Genomic DNA, 18311 nt, shown 5'->3' with positions numbered 1-18311 from the left:
CCTGGGAAGGTGTGATAGAGATATTGCAGTGCTGAGCATTCCTGTCACATCTTCTCAGCACCATGATGTCTTCTGAGTCATCCCAAGGTCACTGCCATCTGAAAAGAGAAGGTTCTCTACCAAAAGCGAGAGTAGCATTAATATAAGGGTATGAACATTAAGAGAAGTGCTTACTGGGCAGTTTGACAAGCATAGTATATATATTTCGCCAGACAGCAGCAGACATCGCACCCCTAGGGCTCATGACTACCCCTGTTTTAAGTTTTCAGTATCAGGGATGTATTCCCTCCCATGAAGTGGGCCTCCATTCCAATTGGAGGGCAGTTGGTTTCCACCATGACAGATATGCCACTATTGCACCTGTTGGCTCATTTGGCCTGGCTGGCCAAATATAAGACTTGCAGTGTCCACTGTTGATTATCTTCACTGGTGATTTCTCTCTCTCCTATTGAACTGCATGCAGAATGGCTTCTTCCAGCTTTCTGTCAGCTGGTCTACATGGAGGAGGTTTTCAGCTCAGCTCTAGCAGGATTTCTCAGTTGCCTTGCAGCCCAAGTATGTGGAATCTTCAGCAATAGGGTCTTACCATCTATTCCTGGTGGGAAGCCAAGGGCCTCAGCAATGGCCTATAATGTTTTGGGGGCATCAGGGACCTCCCTGGCCAACAACTCACTGGAAGGTATCCCATCCCTGGTACTGAAAATTTTCTACCAACAATCTGTGGCTCCCGAATGTTCCATTGGACAGGACTAATTTTTGCCTCTGATGTGGACTTTTTCTTTTTGAGAACTGTACTTACAGGTGATTTAACTATGTCTGTCCTCTTGTAGCTCTGCGAAACATATAGGCCATTACTGTCACCCTTGTAGTGGACACTGGCAACCACCTAGACCTTAATCATTGCCAAAGCTTGGGATGATTATTTTCAGCTATGGACCCATGAACCCTGTCTGAAGTCACTGTCTGTGTGGAATCACTTATTAGGGAGAGAGGGAGGAAAGAAAAGGATGGTCATAGCTGGGCCTGGTGGCTCACGCCTTTAATGCCTGTGAGTTTTAGGTCAGCCTGAGACTACATAGTGAATTCCAGGAAAGCCCGGACTAGAGCGAGGCCCTACCTGAAAACACCCCCCCCCAAAAAAAAAAAAAAAAGCAGCTGGGCGTGGTGGCACACACCTTTAATCCCAGCACTAGGGAGGCAGAGGTAGGAGGATCGCCGTGAGTTCGAGGCCACCCTGAGAATACAGACTGAATTCCAGGTCAGCCTGGGCTAGAGTGAGACCCTACCTTGAAAAAAAAAAAAAAAAAAAGCAAGGTCAGTTTCAACAGTCTCATGATGAAAAATCTTAAGTAAAGATATTCCTCCCTAAACGGAGTCACCAAAGACAGCAGGATGGCGACAGACACAGGAAGTGGGTCATCAAGGAACTGCTCAGCTCCACTCTTGGCTGTCAGTCCTGGCAGCTTGTGCTTTTCCCGAATAAAAGCGTCCATCTCTGCCTCAGAGTGGTCTCCGTGGTCTTGGTCTCTCCCGAACCTTACAAAAAGCGCAATAGGCTGGGGAGATGGGCTCACTGTTAGAGGTACTGGTTCCTCAATGGCAATGTATTTAGAAACCAGAGAGGCCAAGGTCAAGTGTTGGAGGCCATGATTAGTCCGGCCCTCACCTTAATGTCTGAGCTCAGTCCATGTCTGTCCACAGCCCACCGTGGACAGCATCAAGGTCGGACCTGCGCTTCACCTTGAGTAACAGATCTTTCCTGTTCTGCTCCGTGGGTCGTGCTGGGCGCCTGCACACAGAGGGCCTTTGCTCTCAAACCTGCTTAGCAAGTGAATGGCCCGTGGGGATTGAGATGCGGGTCTCATTTCCTCTCTTTTCTCTTCTCTTTCCTTCTATTTCAATGGCTGGGCACCAAAGTGACCCACAATCCTGGGGCTGGATTGTGGTAAAACTGCCTTAAAGGAAAAAAAAAAAAAAAAGTATCAGGAAATTGCTGGAATATTTTAAGCATATTTCTTTGGTTAACTTATTTTGAAGTTTTTCTCTGTTTTGTATTTTAGCTGCCCTTAAAATTTATCAAAGACAGACTCATTGTCTTGGCAAGTCCCTGGCCTGGAACTTTCCAACAAAAACTCCCAACACAGTCTGAATAGGAATTTTTAAACGCATTCTTGGTTTTGAATTTGAAAATGTATTCTAGATGCAACAGTCGGCTGGAAACATTCAACGATGCCATTTATCATAGCACAGTACTGCCCAGGACACAAAGCCCTTCTTCATCTCACCCTGAGTGAGTGGCTCCTCCTCCTCCATGCGAGCTGCAGAGCTGGCTCTCACAGGCAAGCCTTGCCTCCTTGCCTCTCTCTGGTTTGGGCATTTGGCATTGGCATTTTTCTCACTAACTCATTTTTTAGCCAAAACAAAATAGCCCTTAGACTTAGAGTGATGGCTGACTGCTTAAATGCACTTATTTGCAAGCCTGCCTGCCTGAGTTCAATACGCCAGCACCCACAGCTACATCAAAGTGCTACACTCATCTGTGATCCCAACACTTCCACAGCAACGGGAGGTGGAGCTAGGAGAAGTGGGAAGCTTATAAGCAGCAGCAGCAACAAAAACAATGAGAAACTGTCTCAAAAAAAGAAGGCGGGGGCTGGGGAGATGGCTTAGCAGTTAAGGTGCTTGCCTGCCAAGCCAAAGGACCCAGGTTCCATTCCTCGGGACCCACATAAGCCAGATGCACAAGGCAGTGCATGTGTCTGGAGTTTGTTTGCAATAGCTGGAGGCCCTGACACTTCCATATCCTCCCTCCCTTCCTCCCTCTCTCTCTCTCTCTCTCTCTCTCTCTCTCTCTCTCTCTCAAATAAATAATAAAATAAAAAAAAAAAAAGGTAGGGCTGGTGAGATGGCCATTGGTTAAAGGCACTTGCTTGCAAAGTCTGGTGGCCCAGGTTCAATTTCCCAGTACCACATAAAGACAGATGTACAAAGTGATAAATGCTGGTGCTAAGCTATATTTCACCTTTTTACATAACCCAGGACCCCATCTGGGGTTCACGTGAAGTATCAAAAAGCCTTAACACGCTTATTCTCTCTCTCTGACTTTCTTTCTCTCTGCTTGAAAATAAATTTTAATAAAAAAAGAAGGCCTGGCCAGCCAGATGTGGTGGTGCACGCCTTTAATCCCAGCACTTGGGGAGGCAGCGGTAAGAGGATCGCTGTGAGTTTGAGGCCACCCTGAGACTACATAGTTAATTCCAGGTCAGCCTGGGCCAGACTGAGACCCTACCTCAGAGAAAAGAAAGAAAAGAAGGGCTGAGAGATGGCTTAGTGGTTAAGGTGCTTGCCTGCAAAGCCTAAGGACCCATGTTTGGTTTCTGTTCAGATCCCATGTAAGCCAGATGCACAAAGATGAGGCTAGCACAAGGTTGCTCATGCCCACTAGGTGGTGTAAGCATCTGGAGTTCAACTGAGGTGGCTGAGGCCCTAGTACACTAATTTTCTCTCTCTCTCTAAAATAAAAATAAGGTAGAAGAGAGAAAAATCACCCCAAGGTTGTCCTCTGCCCTCCACACACCCACACATCATACATATAAACACACAAATAAAACAATAAATTTTATTTTATATCATCATCATTATTATTATTATTATTATTATTATTATTATTATTTGAGGTAGGGGCTCCCTCTAGCTCAGGCTGACCTCGAACTTACTGCAGTTCTCCTACTTCTGCCTGCCAAGTGCTGGGATTAAAGGTGTGTGCCACCAGGCCCAGCTAAAACAATAAATATTAAATAGTCCTTAATCTCTCTTTTCTGTAGAATTTATTATTGGTCTTTCATTTTAAATATTTATGTATTTAAGAGAGAGGGAGAATGGGCACACCAGGGCCTTTATTTAATATTTTGTGTTTTGAGGTAGGGTTTCACTCTAGCCCATGCTGACCTAGAATTCAGTCTCAGGGTGGCCTCAAAGTCATGGTGATCCTCCAACCTCTGTCTCCTTGAGCGCTGGGATTAAAGGTGCCACCACGCTCGGCTATTTTTGAAGTTATATATATGACTTTTGCTTCTTATTATTAAATACTCTTTCACATTATTGTGTGTGAGTGTATTCTCATTGCTGAGACTAAACACCTGACAAAGACCAGTTGAAGGGAGGCAGGGATTATTTCAGTTTACAGCTCCAGGTTACGGTCCGTCGTGGTGGGAAGGTGTGGCAGCAGGAACTGGAGGCAGCTGCTCACATCAAGACCTCAGAGAGGTAGCCACAGTGGCAAATGCTGGTGCTAAGCTGTCTCTCACCTGTCCATACAGCCCAGGACGCCGGCCCATGGAAACCATGCCACCCTCAGTTAAGGGGGTTCTTCCCACCGCGTTTAACCTAATAAAATAATCCCTCATGAGCATGCCCGGAGGCTGACCTAACCTACATAATCCCTCTCAGGTGACTCCAGGTGCTGTCAATATCAGCCACCACAGTGTGTATGGGTACTCATGTGCCAGGGCTCACTTGTACCCTGGCACATAGGTGGAGGTCAGAGAGCAGCCTCGATCCTCACCATCCACCTTACTTGAGTCAGGGTCTCTCGTGTGCGGCTGGCTGGACCATCCGCTTCAGGAGTCTGTGGAGGCACTTTGTGATCACAGCCATCTTCACTACCCATCTGACCCCACGTGGGCTCGGGGGCTCTGAGCTCTGCTTGTCAGGCTTGTGCAGCAAGCACTAACGTCTGCCATCTCCCCAGCCCTCCCAGCTATTATTTATTTGCACGCAGGAAGAGAATGGGTACACCAGGAGAGAGAGAACTGGGCACACCAGGTCCTCTTGCTACTGCAGACGAACTCCAGATGCATGTGCCACTTTGTGCATCTGGTTTTATGTGGGTACTGGGGAGTTGAACCCAGATCTTCAGGCTTTGCAAGCAGATGCTTTCAACCACTGAGCCATCTCCCCAGCTGCAAGAAGGCATTTCATTGTCTCAACCAGCCTCCCACATTCTGGGATGTCAGGGGGGCACCACTAATGCCTGGTTCGATGAGTACTTAAAAGGATTTTATGGGCTGGAGAGGTGGCTTATCAGTTAAGGCACTTGCCTGCAAAGCCTAACAATGTGAGGTTTGATTCCCCAGTTCCCATGTACAGCCAGATGTACAAAGTGGTGCATGCATCTGGAGTTTGTTTGCTATGGCTGGGGGTGCTGGCGTGCCTATTCTCTCTCTCTTCCCCCCCCCCATATATATTTAAAATGATCTTATTAGTATACAGTCCCAAAAACAGAGTTGCTGGGTTAGAGGCTAGGGTAGAATTCGTCTGGCTGACTCCTTCCTACTCTTGGCAAGTCACAGAGAAATCTGTGGCTACTAAGGATATCAAGTATCTTCAATGGGTTTGGATGGGTAAGATGGGTAAGACCCTATTGTTATTTTTATTTTTATTTTTTTATTTAAATTATTTATTTATTTATTTTAGAGCGACAGACACAGAGAGAAAGACAGATAGAGGGAGAGAGAGAGAATGGGCGCGCCAGGGCTTCCAGCCTCTGCAAACGAACTCCAGACGTGTGCGCCCCCTTGTGCATCTGGCTAATGTGGGACCTGGGGAACCGAGCCTCGAACCGGGGTCCTTAGGCTTCACAGGCAAGCGCTTAACCACTAAGCTATCTCTCCAGCCCCCTATTGTTATTTTTAATATCCCGTTCCATTGCTATTGTCCTGTTAGCACTATCCAGTGGCCTCACCCTTTCTGTGCTTACACCTCACTGACCTGGCCATGTCACATCCAGAGGTCAGACAATCAGGAATCAGAATGTGCAAGGCTTTTTACCTTTTGAACTACACAAACTATAAATCAGGTTTGTGATGTATGACTGCAATCCAGACACCCAGGGAGTTGAGGCGGGAGGATTACTGTGAATTTGAGGCCAGCCTTGGCTACATAAGGAGTTCCATGCTAGCTTGAACTATGGAATGAGACTGTGTGAAAAGCAAGTGGAGGGAGGGAGCACATAGGGCTCAACATGGTGGTGCAGGCCTTTAATACCAGCAGAGATACGAGAATTGACATGAGTTCAAGGCCACCCTGAGACTGCATAGTGAATTCCAGGTCAGCCTGGGCTAGAGTGAGAGCCTACCTTGAGAAAATAAAGGGATGGGGGGTGCTGAAGAAATGGCTTAGTGGTTAAGGCAGTTGCCTGCAAAGCCAAAGGACCCAGGTTCAATTCCCCAGGACCCATGTAAGCCAGATGCACAAGGAGGTCAATGCATCTGGAATTCATTTGCAGTGGCTGGAGGCCCTGGCATGCCCACTCTCTCTTCCTTCTCCCTCTCCTCTCTCCCTCCCTCCTGCCTATTTCTCTTTCTTATAAATAAATGCACCACAGAGAAAAAAGGTATAAAAAAAAAATTGTGGAAGTTTGAATCATTTACACCAGATTTGTTTTTGTTTTTTAAGGTAGGGTCTCGTTCTAGCCCAGGCTGACCTGGAATTCACTGTGTAGTCTCAGGTGGCCTCAAGCTCATAGTGATCCTCCTACCTCTGATTCCCTAGTGCTGAGATTAAGGACATGCGCCACCACGCCAGGCCCCAAACAGATTGTTTGCTGAAGCCGTGTCTCACTGTAGTTAGTGCTGACCTGGAACTCTGAAGCAGCAAACTCATGGCAATCCTCCTACTCAGCTTCCTGAACGCTGGGATTAAAGGCGTGTGCCACCACACCCTTCTCTAAGTAGATTTAAAAAAAAATCTGTTTATTTATTAGCAAGCAGAGTAATATTTTTTAAAATTTATTTGCAAGCAGAGGAAGACAGAGGCACGAGACTCAGAGATAATGGGCAATGCCAGGGCCTCCATGTGCCTGCGCCACAGTGTACATCTGGCTTACACAAGAACTGGGGGAATGGAACCTGGGTCCTCAGCCTTAACGGCTAAGCGATCTCTCCAACCTCAAACAGATTTTTGTCTTGGGGGCAAACAAGCACACACCATGAAAGGTGGCTAGCCAGCTGGGGTTGTTAAATTCACAAGTTCTCCTTTCTCTGTGGTATTGGCAGCAGTGATTTGAAGAGAAGCAAGAAAATAGAGGTTCTGCAGGGTTCCAGTGGTGCCTTGTGGCGGGGGGGGGGGGGTCTGGCCCATCTGCCTGCTCCAAGGAGCTACAGCAGGCTGCTGGGTAGGTGTTGTATAGTCCCAAACAGCCAGTGTACAGTGCCAGATGGTCCACTCTGAGGCAGGGAGAGAAAGGCAAACGGAGCCATTCTTCCTTCCAGCCTAAAATCCAGCAGGACATTCTTAGGGTGACAATGCCCTTGCGAGGCGTCTGCCCCAGGGAGTGCGCAGGGTTCCTATATGACCCTCCTCATATCCCCCAACTTTTGGTAATAAAAGGTGAGCTTTTATAATTTCTTATAGCCTGATTTCTTTTAAATTTTATTTTTTATTTATTTATTTATTTATTTTTGGATTTTCACCGTACCTCAGGCTGACCTGGAATTCACTATATAGTCTCAGGCTGGCCTTGAACTCACAGCATTCCTCCTACTTCTGCCTCTCGAGTGCTGGGATTAAAGGCATGCGCCACCACCCCTGGCTTGTTTTGTTTTTTTGAGGTAGGGTCTCACTCTTGCCCAGGCTGATCTGGAACTCACTTGGTAGCCCCAGGCTGACCTCAAATTCATGACTATCTAAGCCTCTAGAGTGCTGGAAATAAAAGCGCAGTTTGTTTCCCTAAATAGAGGCCAGGAGAGAGAGAGTGAGAGAGTCAGGAGGGGGTGTGCATGCCAGGGCCTTTTGCCACTACAGATGAACTCTGGAGGCATGTGCCACTTTATGCATCTGGTTTTACATAGGTACATGGGGAATCAAAAGAGGACTGACAGACTTTGCAAAGAATTGTCTTTAACTGCAAAGCCTTCTCCCCAGCACCCCTCCCTTTTTAAATATCTTATGTTTATTTATTTATTTATTTGAGAATGAGAGAGAGAATAGACATGGCAGGACCTCTAGCCATTACAAATGAACTCCAGACACATGTGCCACCATGTGCATCTGGTTTATGTGGGTTCTGGGGAACCAAATGTGGCTCCTTGAGCTTTGCAGGTAGCACCCTTACCGCGAAACCATCTCTCCAGCCCTGGTTTTTATTTATTTTTTAAAATATATTTTATTCACTTATTTGAGAGAAAGAGAGAGAGAGAGGGAGAGAGAATGAGTGCGCCAGGGCCTCCAACCACTGCAAACGAACTCCAGATGCATGTGCCACCTTGTGCATCTGGCTTACGTGGGTCCTGGAGAGTTGAACTGGTATCCTTTGGCTTTACAGGCAAACACCTTAACTGCTAAGCCATCTCTCCAGCTCTATTTTATTTTATTTTATTTTATTTTATTTTATTTTATTTTATTTTATTTTATTTTATTTTATTTTATTTTATTATTTGAGACAGAGATAGAAAGAGGCAGAGAACAAAAGAGAGAGTATGGGCACTACTGCAGATGAACTCCAGAAGTTTGTATCACATTGAGCATCTGAGTTCTCGGGAATCAAACCTAGGCATCAAGCTTTCCAAGCAAGTGCCTTTAACCCCTGAGCTATCTCTCTAGCTACCCCCTCCCTTTCTATTTATTTATTTATTTATTTATTTATTTTTGAGGCAGGATCTCACTGTAGCCTTACCTAACCTGGAAGTCACTCTGTAGCTCAAGCTGGCCCTAAATTCTTGGCAATCCTCCTATCTCAGCCTTCTGAGTTTTGGGATTAAATATGTGCACCACCACGCCTGGCTATAGCTTGCTTTTAAAGGCATTTTTAAAAAAAATTTTATTTATTTATTTGAGAGTGACAGACACAGAGAGAAGAACAGATAGAGGGAGAGAGAGAGAATGGGCGCGCCAGGGCTTCCAGCCTCTGCAAACGAACTCCAGACGCGTGCGCCCCCTTGTGCATCTGGCTAACGTGGGACCTGGGGAACCGAGCCTCGAACTGGGGTCCTTAGGCTTCACAGGCAAGCACTTAACCGCTAAGCCATCTCTCCAGCCCAGCTTGCTTTTATTTATTTATTTTAAACATGTTATTTATTTATTTTAGACACAGAGAGGGAGAGAGACAAAAGTGAGAGTGGATGCACCAGAACCATCAGCCACTGCAAACGCACTCCAGACTCATGTGCCACATGTGCATCTGGCTTACATGGGATCTGGAGAATCAAACCTGGGTCCGTAGGCTTCGCAGGCATACATCTTAACCACTAAGCCATCTCTCCAGCCCTATTTTCCTATTTATTTTTTATTTTATTATGATTATTTTGGGGGGAGTTTCGAGGTAGGTTCTCACTGTAGGCCAGGCTGACCTGGAATTCACTATGTAGTCTCAGGGTGGTCTCAAACTCACAGTGACCCTCCTACCTCTGCCTCCCGTATACTGAGAATAAAGGCGTGCCCCACCATACCTGCCTTTTAGGTTTTTGCTTTGTTTTTTTTTATTGACAACTTCCGTATTTGTAGACAATAACCCATGGTAATTCCCCATCACCTGCTTTTTTATTCATCACCATCTGAAAAGAGAAGTTTCTCTAACCAGAAGTGAGAGTAGCATTACTATATAAGTATGAATATTAAGCATAGTGCTTTCAGGGCAATTTGATGAGAGTAATATATACATTTATCCAGACAAGAACAGGCTTTATACCTCTAAGGCTCATGACCTCTCCTGCCATAGGCTTTTGATTAGGTTTTCAGTACTAGGCATGTATTCTCCCCCATAGAATGGGCCTTCAGTCCAATTAGAGAGCAGTTGGTTCCCCAAAGCAGACATGCCACTATTGCACTAGTTCAGTCATTTGGCCTGACTGGACAAACTTGAGGCTTCCAGTGTCCACTGTTTTCACTGCTGATGACTTCTGTCTCCCATAGGGTTGCATACAGTGCAGCTTCCCCCAGCTTTCAGTTGACTGGGCTACGGGGAGAAGGTTTTCTGCTCAGCATCACCTGCTTTTTAAGTGCATGTGTGTATGAAGGTTCTTGTGCACATGCATGTGCATGCAAATGGATAGTAAGAACCTCTGTTGTGGGCTGGAGGGATGGCTTATCGGTTAAGGCACTTGCCTGCAAAGCTGAAGGACCCAGGTTCAATTCCCCAGGACCCACATAAGCCAGATGCACAAGGTGGCGCATGCGGCTGGAGTTCGCTTGCAGCAGCTGGAGGCCTTGGTGTGCCCATTCTCTAAATAAATAAACAAATGAATAAATAAATAAATTTAAAAAAAAACCTCCATTGTCATCCTCAAGAGCGCTGTCCACCTCCTTCAAGACAAGGTCTCTCTTGGCTTGGAGCTCACGAGCTGGACGAGACCGGGTGGCCAGCGAGTCCCAGGGCTCCTCCTGTCTTTACCTCCCCAGCACTGGGGTTACAGGCGTGCACCACACTTCTGGCATTTCCACCTGATTTCAGATCCTCCTGCTTGCAAAACAGGCCCTCTGCTCACTGAAGTGTCTCCCCAGCCCTTCTTGCAGCACTTTTTTTCCCTTTTTTTTTTTTTTTCTGAAGTAGGGTCTCACTCTGGCTCAAGCTGACCTGGAATTCACTATGTAGTCTCAGGGTGGCCTCGAACTCTCGGCGATCCTCCTACCTCTGCTTCCCGAGTGCTGGGATTAAAGGCGTGCGCCACCACGTCCGGCTCTTGCAGCATTTTAACAACGGGAAAGTGAAAGTGATTTCCCAAAAGGTGTGACTCTGTCACGAGGGGCTGTTCTTCAGTTAAGGAATAGAGATGTGTACTGTTCAGAGAAGCCAGACTCCGTGCTCCAAACACTAACAAGGGTTGGGTGTGGTGGTGCGTGGGTATTCCTGGCAGAGGCAGAGGCAGGAAGACTGCTACAAGTTCAAAGGACCACATAAGGGAGACCCCACCTCAAAAATAAACAAATATTCGAGGCCACCCTGAGACTACATAGTGAATTCCAGGTCAGCCTGAGCTAGAGTGAGACCCTACCTCAAAAAAACAAAAATAAATAAATAAATAGAGCTGGGCGTGTTGGTGTACACCATTAATCCCAGCACTCAGGAGGCAGAGGTTTTAATTTAAAAATTAAAAGTAAATAAATAGGGGAGTGGTGGCATACATCTTTAATTCCAGCATGTGGGAGGCAGAGGTAGGAGGATCACTGTGAGTTTGGGGCCACCCTAAGACAACATAATGAATTCCAGGTCAGCCTGGGCTAGAGTGAGTCCCTACCTTGAAAAACAAGCAAACAACAACAAAATACTAAATCTCCTCACTTATATACTCAGTCCATATATTAATGGAACCATACCTGTTTGTTACATCAAAAGCTATGTATACATACAGTCTTGAAGAAAGATATGAGGATATAGCTTGGTAAGCAAGCCTAACATGTTCCACATGAAATGCAGGGTTTCTTAGCACATCCTGTGTTCTCAGCCAGTGGAGACTGGGTTTGCACTGTCATTTTCTGCTTCATGTGCTGAGCCCTAAGGAAAAAGCCATATTGAATTAAACAGGAAGTAGCTACTCATTTTGGCCGAGCTAATAATATAAAATGAGCTAACTGAACGGATTATGGGGTTTGTGTGCTTACAGCTACAGCGTAGCTTCTGTCTGGAAAAAGGCAGCTCTGACCTTAAGGAACAATGTTAAGAATGACCTGAGCCAGGCGTGGTGGCGCATGCCTTTGATCCCAGCACTAGGAAGACTGAGGTAGTAGGATCGCCATGAGTTCAAGGCCAGCCTTGAACTACCTAGTGAATTCCAGGCCACCCTGAGCTAGAGTGAGACCCTACATCGGAAAACCAAAAAAAAGGATTACAGAGAAGTGGCTGTGCCCAGCGCTCAGGAGGCAGAGGCAGGAGGATTGCTGTGAATTGAAGGCCGGCCTGGGACTGCAGAGTGAGTTCCAGGTTTCTCTTTCTCATGCCAATAAATAAATAAAAATAAGCCGGGTGTGGTGGCACACACCTTTAATCCCAGCATTCAGGAGGCAGAGGTAAGAAGATGGTCATGAGTTCAAGGCCATGATACTGAAACTACATAGTATCCAGGTCAGCCTGGGCTAGAGCAAAACCCTACCTCGGAAAAACTGAAAAACATAAATAAATGAAATATTTAAACAAGAACAAAAGAGGGTAATAGAGGTGGTGAATATAATTAAAATATGTACATACATAAAATTGTCAAGATTAAAGGAATGTATTTGTAATAATGAGTAATCAGCATACTATTTTTGCGACTCTTAAATTCCACTGGAGAGTAATCATGGAGTTGACTAAGCAAAAATGGATTTTTCCATAGTGATGCTTAGACCAATGTCTGGGGCTGGGAGACAGACCAGCCTGACTTCCCACTTGTGGCTTTGCAGAATTTGATGCAGTGTTAGATGGGATTCTTCTTTTCTTTTTTATATTTTATTTTATTTATTTGAGAGAGAAAGAGAAAGGGTACCAGATACGTGCATCACCTTGTGCATCTTGCTTACATGGGTCCTGGGGAATCAAACCTGGGCTTTGCAGGCAAACGGCTTAACTGCTAAGCCAACTCTCCAGCCCAGATTTTTCTTCTTTTAAGGTTTCCCTGTTCTCTGAAAGAGGAAAGCCAGCCTGTAGTCTAATGTCCAGGTTCTAGCATGCCCTCAAAGCCCCAATGAGATAATTCTTCTGTACCACGAAAGGCAAGTCCACTCCATCTGAAGGATCTTCTGCTTTTCTTTTCTCCTGCTCCACTACTGCCCAGACTACAGCGCACATCCAGTAGGCCCGAGTCGTTTTGTTTAGTACTGCTGCCTGGCAGGGGTGGAGGACATTTGGAACTGTTGGGAGTTAATAAGTTTACAAAAGCAAGTCTATAGCCAAGGCTGAAACATGAGGGATTCCGGGAAGCTGGAGGACCCATGGACACCGTGAGCTTTGTTGCCTTTTCAGTGTGTGTGTGTGTGTGTGTAAGCATACACTTTTTGTATGTTGCTGTTCCAATCTGTTTCTGACCTTAAGCTGTTTGAAGAATTCACTAATAAAGAATCATTTCTTAGAGCTGTGGGTGGTTCACTTGCCATACAAGCATGAGAACCTGAGTTCCGATCCCTGGAACTATTGTAAGGTCTGGGCGTGGCAATGAACACCTGTAACCTGAGGGCTGGGAGGCAGAGACACAGGATCCCTGGGGTTGCTCACTCAGTGAATTCTGGGTTCAATGACCCTGTCTCAAAAAAAGTATGGTGAGTATGGCGTGGTGGCGCACGCCTGTAATCCCAGCACTCAGGAGGCAGAGGCAGGAGGATTGCTAGGAGACCACCCTGAGACTACTCGGTATGTTGCAGGTCAGCCTGAGCTACACTGAGACCCAACCTCAAAAAACTAAAACCAACAACAAACAAACAAGTACCAGGCTAGAGAGATGGCTTAGTGGTTAAGGCACTTGCCTGCAAAGTCTAAGGACCCAGGTTCAACTCCCCAGAACCCACAAAAGCCAGATGCATAAAGTGGCACATGTGTCTGGAGTTGACAGTGGCTAGAAGCCCTGGTATACCCATTTTCTCTCTCTCAAGTAAGTAAATAAAAGTAAAATATTATATATAATATGTATGTATGTATGTATGTATGTATGTATGTATGTGTGTGTATATATATACACACACGCACACACACACACACACACACACACACATATATATATACCCTGTCTCAAAAAAATACAGTGGGCCAGGCAGTGTGGTGCACGCCTTTAATCCCAGTACTCAGGAGGCAGAGGTAGGGGGGTTGCTAGGAGTTTGAGACCACCCTGTAACTACAGAGTGTGCTCCAGGTCAGCCTGGGATAGAGTGAGAACCCACCTCAAAAAATCAAAAAATTCACTAAGAAGCATTTCTCCAAAATAGGCATGGAAATGTTTTATCTCATTGTTTATGCTATTCTTAAAAATATTTTTTTCTTTATTATTTTTTGTTTTTTGAGGTAGGATTTCACTGTAACTCAAGCTGATCTGGAATTCACTCTGTAGTCTCAGGGTAGCCTCGAACTAATGGAGATCCTGCTATCTCTGCTTCCCAAGTGCTGGGACTAAAGGCGTCCACCACCACACTTGGCTTTTATTTATTATTTGGGGGCCAGAGAGAGGGGAATGTGCTTCAGTCATCTTGCCACTGCAAACAAACTCCAGAAACATGTGCCACTTGGCATCTGGCTTTACATGGGTGCTGGGGAATCAAACCCAGGTCAGCAGGCTTTGCAAGCAAACCCCTTTAACCACTGAGCCATCTCTCCATCCAGCTTGTGCCATGCTTTTTTTTTTTTTTTTTTTCCGAGGTAGGGTCTCACTCTAGCTTTGGCTGACCTGGAACTCACTGTGTTCTCAGGGTAGCCTTGAACTCATGGCTATCCTTCTATCTCTGCCTCCTGAGTGCTGGGATTAATGGGATTAAAGGCGTGTGCCACCACTAGGCTGTTATTTATCTACTTTTAAAAATGGTTTTATTTGGGAACACTGCTTCCTACAAAAGGACAGCTGCAAAATACAGAGGCCTCTGCAACAATTACTTGTTCTCTCTTAACGTGGAAGAATGGGTGGGTGCCAAGGACTGGAAGCAGATGGACAGTCAGGCGCATCTCCCAAGTTATTTTTAGGAAACAGCAATAAAATGCAATGGGGAAATTTCCCATCAAGGAATTCGAACAGCTTAACCTCAGCTTGTCTTGTGGGTTAATGCCACACCCTCCCCTTTAGTGGGAAAGTGTTCTAACTGCAAACCAAGTACACTGCCACAGGAAGCACCTTAGAGCATAGATTTGAATCCATCTGTCTGTCTACCTGCAGAGCTCAGGGGTGGAAGGAGGCAGATACCCACCTTGTGTTGTTCTTCCCTGAGGTGTGGGCAGATCCCTCCCTCCTCCCCGCCAGGGACTTTTGTGAGACTTTCCAAAGAAGGCCTGTGAATGAAACAGAGACTGTTTTAGAAATATGAGGCTTGTGTGGAAATTCCCATAGGTTTTTTTTTTATTATTATTATTCATAACAAAATGGTAAATGTTAAGGAGGCAGGAAGGTAAGAAGTTAAGGGGTTGTGTTGGATGCCCTGGCAGTGCAGATGGGCACAGGCAGGAGAGGGGAAGGCGGACTGTATCTGCTGGGAGGGGAGGGTTTCTGCCTGTAGGTGAGGATTAGCATTTCGGGGACTCTGAATACACTTGCTAGTGGACACAGTGGGAAAGCGGAAGGCAGAGCATATGGCAAGGAAGGGAGCACAGACCATCAACAAGGAGGAAAACTTGGCAGTTAAAAAACAAGCCCTGGCCAAATGAGGTCTCTCAGTGCCTGAGGAACTGAAAAGCCTCAGGTGACAGGGAAATGCTCTTGGACAATAGTAATGTGAGGACCTTAATTGGGCTGTAATAGGGAAGAAAATGAAGGAAGTAACTGTAACACCTGTCACCTTGCCACTCCTCTCCCTGTGCGTGTGGGGGAAGTCAGACTCAGGTTAAGGCTTCAAGTCGCCCAGCACTCGGGAGGCAAAGGTAGAAGGATTGCTGTGAGTTCAAGGCCACCCTGAGACTACATAGTGAATTCCAGGTCAGCCTGGACTAGAGTGAGACCCTACCTCTAAAAACAAAAACAAATAAACAAACAAAAAAGTATATATTTATCTAAGATATACAGAAAGTAGGACACACGTCCTCAGCATGTCTTCTTTATGTTGACATTTGAATGTGCTTTTTTTCACTAGATCATAATTGTCTATGGTATTGGTGCAATAAACATGAACAGGTTGAGTTGGAACCTGGCCACTTTGCCTGGGCAGTTTTGGCTCACGGTAGCAACTCGGTGGAATCCCCCATATCTTTACCCGGCAGGGGGTGGGTTTTCACACCTGTGGACCTCAGATCGCGTTAGCATCACAACATGATTTTTGTCAGGTCACCTCTAAAGAGCTACATGAGCGAGTCTCAAATGGACCGCTGGAGAACTCTGCAGTGTACAGGACTTCTCATTTGCACTTAATACTCAGCCCTGGGCCTCGGCATGGAGCTCAGGGAGATGGCACGTGCTTAGCATGCACACGGCCATGGCTTTGATCCCTGGTAGCCTCCCTACAGCCTGGTTCTGACACTTAGCAAAAGTTGTTGCTGTTTTATTTATTTATTTATTTATCTGCCAGGGAAAAAGAGAGAGAGAATGGGCACTCCGCCTTCAACCACTGTAAACGAACTCCAGATGCATATGCCACCTTGTGCTTCTGGCTTTATGTGGGTACTTGGGAATCAAACCTGGGTCCTTTGGCTTTGCAAGTGCCTTAACTGCTAAGCCATTCCTCCAGCCTGTTTTTAAAATTTGTATCTATTTATTTATTTGACAGAGGCAGAGAGAGAGAGAGAGTTGTTTTAAATTTTGTGCAGTGTGGGGATGGAACCCAGGGCCCTGAACATGTGAGACAGGTGCTGTAGTACTGGGCTACAGCCTCTCCTTTCTTTTTTATTTTTATTTTATTTTTACCTCTTTTTAATGACAGCTTGCATAATAATAAACCATGATAATTTCCTCCTCCCCCCACTTTCCCCTTTGAAACTCCACACTCCATCATATCCCCTCCCCCTCTCTTTAAGTCTCACTTTTATTTTGATGTCATCATCTTTTCCTCTTCTTATGATGGTCTTGTGTAGGTAGTGTCAGGCACTGGGAGGTCATGGATATCCAGGCCATTTTGTGTCTGGAGGAGCACACTGTAAAGAGTCCTACCCTTCCTTTGGTTCTTACATTCTTTCCGCCACCTCTTCTGCAATGGACCCTGAGCCTTGGAAGGTGTGATTGAGATATTTCAGTGCTGAGCACTCCTCTGTCACTTCTCAGCACTATGATGCCTTCTGAGTCATCCCAGTGGTCACTGCCATCTGAAAAGAGAAGATTCTCTGACCAAAAGTGAGAGTGGCATTAATATATGGGTATGAACATTAACAAAAAAAATTACTGGGAAGTTTGGTGAGCATAATATATGCATTTATCCAGACAATAGCAGATGTTACTCCCCTAGGGATCATAATCTCCCATGCCATTCTTTTTTGTTGTTGTTTGTTTCTGTTTTTTCAGGTAGGAACTCACTCAAGCTCAGGCTGATCTGGAATTCCCTATGTAGTCCCAGGGTGGCCTTGAACTCACAGTGATCCTCCTACCTCTGCCTCCTGAGTGTTGGGATTAAAGGCGCGCGCCACTGTGCCCGGCTCCCCTGCCATTCTTTTGGCTAGGTTTTCAATACCGGATATGTATTCCTTCCCGTCGGCGGACCTCCTGTATTAGTAGGGAGCAGTTGGTTTCCCCCCATAGCAGATGTGCTACTGTTGCACCCTTGCTGAACCATCTCTCCAGCTCCACCCCCAGTTTTCTTTTTTTGATTCTTTAAAAATATACACTAGGGTAAAGCTGGGCGTGGTGGCACACACCTTTAATCCTAGCATTGGGAAGGCAGAGGCAGGATAGACTAGAGTTCAGGGCCACCCTGAGACTACATAGTGAATTCCAGGTCAGCCTGAGCCACAGTGAGACCCTACCTTGGAAAATCAAACACACACACACACACACACACACTAGAGCTGGAGAGAGAGCTCAGGGGTTTAAAAAGGTACTTGCTTGCAAAGCTTGTCAGCCTAGGTTCCAGGTGGCTCGTGTGTCTGGAATTTGTTTGCAGCAGCACTAGGTCCTATCAAGGCCATTTTCTCTCTTTCTCTCTCTTTCCCTGCTTGAAAATAAATAAAACTTCTTTTAAAAAAAGAAAAGTAGCCAGACGTGGAAGCTCACACCTTTAATCCCAGCACTCGGGAGGCATGGATAGGAGGATTGTTGTGAGTTCAAGGCCACCTGAGACTACATAGTGAATTCCAGGTCAACCTGGGCTGGAGTGAGACCCTACCTTAAAAGAAAGAAAGAGAGAGAGAGAGGAGAGAGAAAGAAAGAAAAAGAAAGAAAGGAAGGAAGGAAAGAAAAAATAAAATATACACTCAAGGGGCTTGGGAGATGGTTCAGTTGGTAAAGGCAAGTACAAGGCCCTAGGCTCCAGGGTTTGTTCTGTAGTGTAGTGGTCATCACGTTCGCCTGATGAGGCCCTACCTTCCATCCCCAGCACCATATACATGGAGCATGGTGTTACACACTTGTAATCCCAGCACTCTTGGAAGGTGGAGGCCAGAGGATCAGAAGTTTAGGAGCATCCTTGGCTAGAGAGAATGTTCTAAGCCAGCCTGGGATAAAAAGCTTTGTATCAACAAAGTGAAATAACCTAGGCATGGTGACACATGCCTTTAATCCCAGCACTCAGGAGGC

At 45.9% G+C, this 18311-nt stretch overlaps 1 protein-coding gene across 13 annotated transcripts in view; it reads left to right on the top strand.

Moving 5' to 3' along the window:
• Fnbp1 (formin binding protein 1) overlaps positions 1-18311 on the top strand; it is a 177537-nt gene that overhangs the window by 113056 nt on the left and 46170 nt on the right. The gene's annotated exons all lie outside the window — the stretch shown is intronic.

The sequence above is a fragment of the Jaculus jaculus genome, chromosome 1, assembly GCF_020740685.1.
Source record: "Jaculus jaculus isolate mJacJac1 chromosome 1, mJacJac1.mat.Y.cur, whole genome shotgun sequence".
Classification (NCBI taxonomy): Eukaryota; Metazoa; Chordata; class Mammalia; order Rodentia; family Dipodidae; genus Jaculus; species Jaculus jaculus.
This window is presented reverse-complemented; position numbering and strand designations above follow the sequence as displayed.